The sequence below is a fragment of the Panthera uncia genome, chromosome X (assembly GCF_023721935.1).
Source record: "Panthera uncia isolate 11264 chromosome X, Puncia_PCG_1.0, whole genome shotgun sequence".
In the NCBI taxonomy this organism is placed as follows: domain Eukaryota; kingdom Metazoa; phylum Chordata; class Mammalia; order Carnivora; family Felidae; genus Panthera; species Panthera uncia.
The window spans coordinates 94034436-94040385 of record NC_064817.1 but is presented as its reverse complement, the minus strand read 5'-3'; positions in this window follow the sequence as shown (position 1 = coordinate 94040385).

The window sequence follows — 5950 nt, the reverse complement described above, 5'->3', positions numbered from 1 at the left end:
CTCTCTCTGTCTCAAAAATAAATAAATGTTTAAAAAAAAAAAAGTAAAATTTAAAAACTTTAGAAAAAAACATAGAAGAGAATATTTGGGATTTAGGGCTGGGGTGGGGGGAAGACCTTCCCACTAACTGCTTAAAGAATTTAGAGGGGCGCCTGGGTGGCTCAGTCGGTTAAGCATCCGACTTCGGCTCAGGTCATGATCTCACAGTTTGTGGGGTTTGAGCCCTGCATCGGGCTCTGTGCTGACAGCTCAGAGCCTGGAGCCTGCCTCACATTCTGTGTTTCCCTCTCTCTCTGCCCTGGCCCTGCTCCTGCTCTGTCTTTCTCTGTCTCTCAAAAATGAATAAACATTTTAAAAAATTAAAAAAAAAAAAAAAGAATTTAGATAGAGCACCCACTCCAGAAAAGGAGCAGTCACCAAGGACAACTACATTATAATATGAACTAGGGGTGGTAGGCAGGAAGTTAGTAAAATCTGTTTGTTAAAATTCTTCTCTAAGTCCCATTGTCTCTATGACCCATAAAGATTTGTTTACCAAACATCTTTCCATTCTTCCTGTGAATTGTCCTCCTTCCCTCTGAAGCCCAGACTCCTCACTCCTCCTTAGTCCAGAAGGACATTTATACCTCATTTTATCTGTCTGAAATCTCTCATGTTTATGGTGGCTTCTCCCCATATATGTAATTTTGATTCTCCTGTTAGTCTGTCTCCTGTCAATTTTAATTCTTTTTTTCCTGTTGATTTTAATTCTTAAAGCAGCGAGGAGTACCTTGAAGGTTAGAGGAAACAGACTATAAAAAACAATTTGAAGCAGGGGCGCCTGGGTGGCTCAGTCGGTTAAGCGTCCGACTTCGGCTCAGGTCATGATCTCGTGGTTCGTGAGTTCAAGCCCCGTGTCAGGCTGTGTGCTGACGGCTCAGAGCCTGGAGCCTGTTTCAGATTCTGTGTCTCCCTCTCTCTCTGCCCCTCCCCCATTCATGCTCTGTCTCTCTCTGTCTCAAAAATAAATAAACGTTAAAAAAAAATAAAAAAAAAAAACAATTTCAAGCAAAGTTCCACCCACCTAACAAAGGTAGAAATGTTAGGGGAGAATTATGCCTTAGGGATATCAGTCACATTCAAAATTCTGTAACTACCAAATGCAAGAGTCAAAGTTCTGAGAAATTTCTAACACCTCAAATTTTTATCTTCCTTTTTGTGACCTATGCTGAAGACCTTGTCTGGAACTTGTCACTGATGGGGGCTGGCTATTACCTCAGGCTGGATTCTTCCATGTATTAATTCCAAATACTTTTTCATTGGCTTAGTCAGTGATGGCTGATTTGTGGGTCAATGGATCAAGGGAGGATTGTTTGTGACCATAGAAAACCCTAAATTGTATCAAAGGATAATTTGGAGAAAAAAAATAGAATAAGGAGAAAATAGAGCAGAAAAGGAAAACTCAGGGTGGGCTTATTAGCCTTACTGCAGAGAGTGTGAGTAGGTTTGAGACGGAAAGGTCGAGCACAGGTGGACCTGGGGAGGCCAGACAGGCAGCCGGACAAAGCGGGCCCCGGAGACCGGGCACGGGGCTCCCAGGCAGGTCTGGCCAGGGCTTGGGAGCCCCGGGCCTCTCTGCTTTGTCAGGCTGGCAAAGCAAAGCTCAGGAAAAGAAACCCTTCAGTTTGGTGAATTTGGCTGAGTTGATTTCTGCCCCCCGGGCTTGCCTAGTGCTCTCTCAATGGAGTTCTGAAGGGAAAAGGAGCCACAGGAAACAAATCAGAAAAAAGACATCGTGTTCTCCTCCGTCTCCAAACTCGACGCATGAATTCTTGAAGACAAATTTCCCCCTTTTTATTAAGATACAATTGATACGCAGCCCTGTATAAGTTTAAGGGGTTCAGCATAATAATGTGACTTACATACGTCGTGAGGTGATTACCACGATAAGTTAGTCACCATCCAGCATTTCCTATAGATGCAAACAAAGAAAACGATATTTGTGATGACAGCTGCTAGGACTGAGCCTCTTACCAGCTTCCATATCCTCCCTCCTGCAGGGCTGCCTATAGACGGCCCTTGTGCATCGCACCCGGTACTTCCTTTTCTTACAGCGCGAGTTTGTGCCTCTTGAACACCTTTGTCCAGTTCCCCCTCCCTACCTCCCCTGCTAACCACAAGTCTGATCTCTTTTTGTAGGAGTTTGGGGTGTTTTTGTTTCTGTTTTAGATTCCACATATAATTGAGGCAATAACGTGTTTGTCTGAAGAAAATGTTAGTGGACGCCCCCCTCTCTATCTTGCAAATACAGTAAGAGTTGTATTATGCAACTCTTATGTTGCATATACTCTTATTATGCAAGAGCTGTTTTATGCAACCAGCCTTAGAAATATACAACACTAGTACTGATGGGGTTTTGGGGTGATGGTGGGAGGTCCAGAGCCTCTCTGCAAGAGGCCTTTTGGTCTGGGTCCTGATTTAGAGCCGTGAAGGCTAGACCTAGGGTACCTGTGTTCCTTTGCCCTGTTTAAGGCCGTGTAGTGTTACAGGAGACAGTCCTTGTCTACATTTTGCAATCCAAATTGTTTCCAGTGGCTAAAAGGCATCTCAAAGGAGAACCCTTGGGGACCGAAGAGATGCTCCCATGCTCCTCCTAGAGAGAAAAGTAGAGAGAGAGAGTAGTGAAGGCCCATTACCACGAGAATCCCCCAACTCCCTGGTGGCGTCCCACGTACGGGATATGTCAGAGGTTCCTGAGGTGTCAAAGCAACCTGAGGCATCCCTCGAATGAAATCGTTATGACTGCTGACCAGCCACTAAGGGCCCCTGAGGAGGGATACTAGTGTCCCGCCGCTTCCCCATTGCATCCTAGGCTACAGATGGGTGCCTGGTGTATGGACCTGAGTTAGCCTTGCTGAGAAGGCAGAGAAGAAACCTCCATCTTTAACCATGGAAAACACTAGAAAAGTTTTACAAGGAGGGATAACACAATTTTATAATTTAAGTAGTTAGTAGAGGACACTGACAGAAAACAGTAAAGATGGAAACCCATCATAATCTAAGCAACATTCCAACACCTAGTCTTTATGGCCAACTTCCCTAGAAAACAGTCCTCCTATGGTTTCCATTCAATGGGGTACTGGTTTCCGCCGGCTCCCAGTGGAGGTCTCTCGGCCAGAAGCGGCTAGACCAGAGATGTGGAGGGGATCACGTTAGACCAATGAGGAGGAAACCTCACCCGGGAGTCTTTAGATTGGCAGCCTTCCTAGTGACTTAGGTGGCTGTCCCGTGCCCAAGACAGACAACTTTGTATAAGGACAGGAATAAAGAGAGGGCATCAAGTTTCTGGGTCTTATTACCATTCCTGGGAGGGTACTACCAGCCAAAAGGCAGGCTTTCTCCTCCCCGTAGAGTAGCCACGGGCTAGAGGATTGCGACCTGAGCAATTGACATGAAAGTGTTCCAGTAAGACCATCCTCCTCGAAAAGCCCCTGAAATGAGAGTAAAGGGAGAAAAGAGAAAGTACTCACGGGGTTTGCACCAGCTCAGAGTCCAGATGGAAGGACTTGTAGCCCCAAGCTGGGCACCATATGATGAAGTTTTGGGATGATGGTGGGGGTTCTGGAGGCGACGTACAAGAAACAATTCTTGAAGATGTCTTTGAGGCAACAAGGTGATTGTATTAAAGCATGGGACCAAGACCCGTGGGCAGGAAGAGCTGCACTGGGGTTGTGAAGAGTGGCTGGTTATATACACTGGAGTTGGGGAGGTCAAGACGAAAGGGAGGCCTCCAGAGGGACTTTGATGTGCTAAAGAGGATTCCTAAGATACCTGAGGCCTTGCTGTTGTCAAGCTAAGGTTGTTTTTCCCTCTAGTAAGGCATTGGCATTAGGGCAGCAGGATTTCCTGGAGAAATGTTATACTCTGTATTTGCCTCAAGTATTTGTCAATGGCCTGCAGGTCATAAGGAAATTTAATTTTACCTGCCGTTGCCTTCCTGCCCTTGTTCCCCACATCACTATGGAGGGGTGATGTTGGGGCTCCAGGAAACTGAGTCTATAGGTTTCTGGACATTAGGCTATTGACAAGGTTGCCTTTTTCTTGTAATTTACTAAGATATTTGCAAACTGATGGGGACTCATGCCCTGTATGACTGTGATCTCTATCACTTAACCATTTGTTTTCTCTCCTTTCCTTTGTCCTTGGGCAGCCAGGAGTACCTGAGGAATGTCACACATACCCCACCTGGGTGGGGGGGGAATGCATTCTGTCCTAGCTTGCATTCTGTCCTCAGCCCACCTCACGCTCCCTCATCAGTACCAGCCGATTCTTCAGTTGGCCCGCTTTGTGCTTTGGCTTAGGTTCATGCAGATTTGACCTCCGGTAAACTTGGGTCCCCCCAAACTGGGCTCCAAGCGCTGGCTTTTTTAGACCACATACCCATGCAGCCGAAGGACCACGTACTGACACGGGACAGGGAGACGAGGCCTCAGCTAACGTTTTCCGTTGAGTCGGCCTGGGTCGGCACGAGGCCCACCTTCGGTTGGGCAGCGCCCCCCACCAGAAACGCCACCTCACCCAGGTGTACGTGACCCAGGGTGAAGCCTCCTCCGGGAGGAATCCCCACCTCCCACACTACTGGGGATTTTTGTCTCCTGTGCTCCGGCAGCCAGTTGTTTCCTTCCAGCCCCCGTTAAGTGGAGCTGAGGCCCCAGCAGACTCATTCCACGTAGCCGGCAGCCCCCTTCTCGCTCGGCTCCTGGACTAGGCCCTTAGGGAAAGACTGGGCCAAGGTGTGTGCGTGCGTGCGTGCGCGTGTGTGCGCGTGTGTGCGTGTGTGTGTGTAGGGCAGCTGGTCCCTCCTTGGCCCTCCCACTTCACCTTTTCTGTCTTTATTACTGTGGGTGGTTACAGCAAAGCAGAGGGTCACTTCTCCTCATCACACCATCAGGGAGGTGTTGTGCCGCCTCCCCCGGGAGCACGCCTGTCCTCTTCCTCAGGTGAGCCTCTCTGAGGCTTCGTCTCCCCCAGAGGCTGAAGCCTCTACCTTCTTTCCAGGCAGTGTCCTCACCAGATGTCTGCCCGGGGAGAAGCAGTGGGGGACAAAGCCCAGCGTGTCTGATGGTTTTGGTGAGGTCTTGGGGTGATGTTGGGATTCACAGCTGATGGCCAAGAAAGAATTCTTGAAGACATCTTCGGTGCAAAAAGGTCATTTTATGAAAGCACGGGGACAGGACCCGTGGGCAAAAGAGCCGCACTGGGGTTGTGACGAGTAACTGATTAGATACCCTCAGGTTAGGAGGGGGGTCAGGAACAGCATAAGTTTCTAAGGAATTTTGGAAGCAAGGTTTCCAGGATCTTGAGGGGCCAGCTGCTGGTAGGAAAATGCAATGTATTACCATTTAGTAAAACTTCAGTCATGAGACCCCTCAGATGTATATCAGGGGCCAGAAGCCTGGAGTATGATTGCCAGCATATATCTCGGGGGAGTTGAGATAAAGGAAGTTTCCAAAGGAATTTTTATATGGTACAGTAGACTTACAGGATCCTGGGGCGTCAGGATAATGTTAACCCAAGACTCCCTTTTGCCCCTAGCAAAGTGTCATCATCGAGGCAGCTGAGCTCCTAGAGGGAGGTCACTCTGCTGGCCTCAAGGACTTGTCAGTGGGCTGTAGGCAGTAAGGGAATTTAATTTCTCACTTGCCTTAGTTTCCCACATCATCATGGCTGGCACTTAAACCCCCTTCCGTCTTGGTGAGGGTGGTATTAGGGCTCTAGGAAACGGAGTCTATAGGTTTCCGGAGATTAGGCTATGGAAAAGATTGCCTTTTTCTTGCAGTTTTCTAAGTTATCCGTGAACTGAAGGAGACTCCTGTCCTGCATGACTGTGATCTCTATCGGCCAACTATCTGCTTTCTTTCCTTTCCCCTGTCCTTGGGCAGCCAGGAGTGTCCGAGGAATAGCACACATA